The sequence below is a fragment of the Triticum urartu genome, chromosome 4A, assembly GCF_056163025.1.
Source record: "Triticum urartu cultivar PI428250 chromosome 4A, HENAU_Tu73, whole genome shotgun sequence".
Classification (NCBI taxonomy): domain Eukaryota; kingdom Viridiplantae; phylum Streptophyta; class Magnoliopsida; order Poales; family Poaceae; genus Triticum; species Triticum urartu.
Window position 1 is genome coordinate 66,674,047 of NC_141876.1, and position 4,308 is coordinate 66,678,354.

Here is a 4,308-nt window from a genome sequence, read left to right on the forward strand (position 1 = left end):
GTCACGCCGTTATAGGAGGTTCATTAAGGACTTCTCAAAAATTTCTCGGCCTCTGACTAATTTATTACAAAAAGATATACCATTTGTCTTTGATGATGATTGTGTAGAAGCATTTGAAATACTTAAGAAAACATTAGTCTCTGCACCTATTGTTCAGCCACCTGATTGGGATTTACCCTTTGAAATTATGCGTGATGCTAGCGATTATGCTGTAGGTGCTGTTCTAGGGCAAAGAGTTGATAAGAAATTAAATGTTATCCATTATGCTAGTAAGACTCTAGACAATGCTCAAAGAAATTATGCTACTACTGAAAAAGAACTTTTAGCAGTTGTATTTGCTTGTGATAAGTTCAGACCTTATATTGTCGATTCTAAAGTAACTATCCACACTGATCATGCTGCTATTAAATACCTTATGGAGAAGAAAGATGCTAAACCTAGACTTATTAGATGGGTTCTCTTGCTACAAGAATTTGATTTGCATATTGTTGATAGAAAAGGAGCTGAGAACCCCGTTGCAGACAACTTATCTAGGTTAAAGAATGTTCTTGATGACCCACTACCTATTGATGATAGCTTTCCTGATGAACAATTAAATGTCATAAGTACTTCTCGTAGTACCCCTTGGTATGCTGATTATGCTAATTACATAGTTGCTAAATTTATACCACCTAGCTTCACATACCAACAAAATAAAAAGTTCTTCTATGATTTGAGACATTACTTTTGGGATGACCCACATCTTTATAAAGAAGGAGTAGATGGTGTTATTAGACGTTGTGTACCTGAGCATGAACAGGAACAGATCCTACGCAAGTTCCACTCCGAAACTTATGGAGGACACCACGCGGGAGATAGAACTGCACATAAGGTATTGCAATCTGGTTTTTATTGGCCTACTCTCTTCAAAGATGCCCGTAAGTTTGTCCTATCTTGTGATGAATGTCAAAGAATTGGTAATATTAGTAGACGTCAAGAAATGCCTATGAATTATTCACTTGTTATTGAACCATTTGATGTTTGGGGCTTTGATTATATGGGACCTTTTCCTGCCTCTAATGGATATACACATATTTTAGTTGCTGTTGATTACGTTACTAAGTGGGTAGAAGCTATTCCAACTAGTAGTGCTGATCATAACACTTCTATTAAAATGCTTAAAGAAGTTATTTTTCCGAGGTTTGGAGTCCCTAGATATTTAATGACTGATGGTGGTTCACATTTTATTCATGGTGCTTTCCGTAAAATGCTTGCTAAATATGACGTCAATCATAGAATTGCATCTCCGTATCACCCATAGTCTAGTGGTCAAGTAGAATTGATTAATAGAGAACTCAAATTAATTTTGCAAAAGACTGTCAATAGGTCTAGAAAGAATTGGTCCAAGAAACTTGATGATGGATTATGGGCCTATAAAACTGCATATAAAAATCCTATGGGTATGTCTCCGTATAAAATGGTATATGGAAAAGCATGTCACTTACCTCTCGAACTAGAACATAAGGCACATTGGGCTATTAAAGAGCTCAATTATGATTTCAAACTTGCCGGTGAAAAGAGGTTACTTGATATTAGCGCACTTGATGAATGGAGAACCCAAGCTTATGAAAATGCCAAGTTGTTTAAAGAAAAGGTTAAAAGATGGCATGACAAAAGGATACAAAAGCGTGAGTTTAATGTAGGTGATTATGTATTGTTATACAACTCTCGTTTAAGATTTTTTGCAGGGAAACTTCTCCCTAAATGGGAAGGCCCCTATGTTATCGAGGAGGTCTATCGTTCCGGTGCCATAAAAATCAACAACTTCGAAGGCACAAATCCGAAGGTGGTAAATGGTCAAAGAATTAAACACTATATCTCAGGTAATCCCATAAATGTTGAAACCAATATTATAGAAACCGTAACCCTGGAGGAATACATAAGGGACACTTTCCAGAACGTTTCGGACTCCGAAAAGGAATATATATGTGGTACGGTAAGTAAATCGACCCCAAAACAATTTTTAAGGCAATATTTCTCCGTTTTGGAATATTTAAAAAGATAGAAAATTAGGTAGCAGTCTGGGAAGGACACGAGGGCCCCACGAGGGTGGAGGGCGCGCCCTACCCCCCTGGGCGCGCCCCCTACCTCGTGAGCTCCTCGTGTGCCTTCCGGACTCTGTTTTCTTGCACGATACGTATTTTGCTCGGTAAAAATTCACTATATAATCTCCCGGGGGTTTTGACTCCCGTATCACGCAAAAATCTCATGTCTTTGTTTCGAGCGGTTTTCTGTCAGGGTTGTCAAGGCCAGGCACTATGTCGTCTCCCTCCTCCTCCAACCATGAGGGAAACGATGCTTGGCTAATGAAGATAGAGCTGAAGAGAGAAGAACCTATGGAGATCAACAAGGATGAAGGGATCAAGAAGGCCGTGGAGGACCAAGTTCCAGCAACAGAAGACACCCTTCAACTGGATCATAATCTTCTTACCCCTACAGAAATTGAAGCTTTCAAGATGATTGAGTTGGCTCGTATACAAAATAAGTATCTCACACGTGAAAATATTTTGTTGAAGGAGCATATCATCGCACTTAAGGGCATTATCCACAAGTTAGAAGACTTCCTACGCTCGATGTGCGACTATCCGTCATCAACACCTCCACCTTCTTCACCAACCAAGGAGATATAATCACATGGGTATGAGCACTCCCCTTGGCAACTACCAAGCTTGGGGGAGGTGCCCCGGTATTGTATCACAATCATCATCACTTTTATCTTTACCATTTTTTCTTAGTTCGATCCTTTTGGTAATATTTTGATCTAGTAGAATAAAGTTTATGGCATGATCTAGTTGTGAGTTTTGCTTTATTATCCTTCTTTGTAATTGAGTTCGTGAGCTATATAATAAAGATTAGTGTTGAGTCAAGGGCTTGATTTTCTTGCTATGATCTTGGGTGAATAAAAGAAAAGAGAAAAAGAATAAAAACAAACAAAAGTTCATATTGATCTTATTGATAGTAATGACTTCACATAGAAAGAGTGTGATGATTAAAAATTGTTGGGAGTTATCAGACATAGCTTTGGTCATCATTGCAATTAATAGGAAGTAATAAGGAAAGAGAGGTTTCACATATAAATATACTATCATTGACATCTTTTATGATTGGGGACACTCATCAAAATATGACATGCTAAAGAGTTAATGTTGGACAAGGAATACAACGTAATGGGTTATGTTTTCTTATATCTGAGATAAAGTATGTTGTCATGGATCATCCAACATGTTGAGCTTGCCTTTCCCCCTCATGCTAGCCAAATTCTCAGCACCAAGTAGAGATACTACTTGTGCTTCCAAATACCCTTAAACCAGTTTTGCCATGAGAGTCCACCATATCTACCTATGGATTGAGTAAGATCCTTCAAGTAAGTTGTCATCGGTGCAAGCAATAAAAATTGCTCTAAATATGTATGATTAGTGTGGGAGAAATAAGCTTTATACGATCTTGTGATGTGGAAGTAATAAAAGCGACGAACTTCATAATAAAGGTACATATCACAAGGGGCAATATAAAGTGACGTTCTTTCGCATTAAGATTTTTTACATCCAACCATCAAAGCGCATGGCAACATCTGCTTCCCTCTGCGAAGGGCCTATCTTTTATTATTATCTTCTACCTTATGCAAGAGTCATGGTGATCTTCACCTTTCCTTTTTACATTTTATCCTTTGGCAAGCACAGTGTGTTGGAAAGGTCCTGATAGATATATCTAATTGGATGTAGGGGGGCATGAGTTATTATTGTTGACATTACCCTTGAGGTAAAAGGTTGTGAGGCGAAACTATAAGCCCCTATCTTTCTGTGACGCCCGGATAATCAAGCTACAGTAACCTCTGCTAATGATGCCACGTCACCTCGAATTACTGTTGGTAATCCCCCGTTAGTTCGAAGAAGATTCAAATTAAAATTCAAAATCAAGTCAATCGGTAAAAGTTTTGAAACATTAAAACTGAAATGTTCATCATGTGGCAAATAATCCCTAACTAGTTTTGGTGGTGGAACCAACCTTTTCCAAAGTGTTTAAATGCCCTAAACTAATTAAAAATTGTGGCTAAAATAATAATTTAATTGCTTTTGAGTATATAAAAATATTAAACTAAATTATTTTGGGTCCCAACTAGGTTTGGCAGTGGCCTATTTTGATGGTACTAATTTAGGTGCTAACTTGTATTTTAAAGAAACTAAACTAACAAAAACAAAAACAGAAAAGAAAAACAAACAAAGCCCCCCTCCCACTGCTAGGCTGTGGCCCAGCTGGCCACCAGGCCAC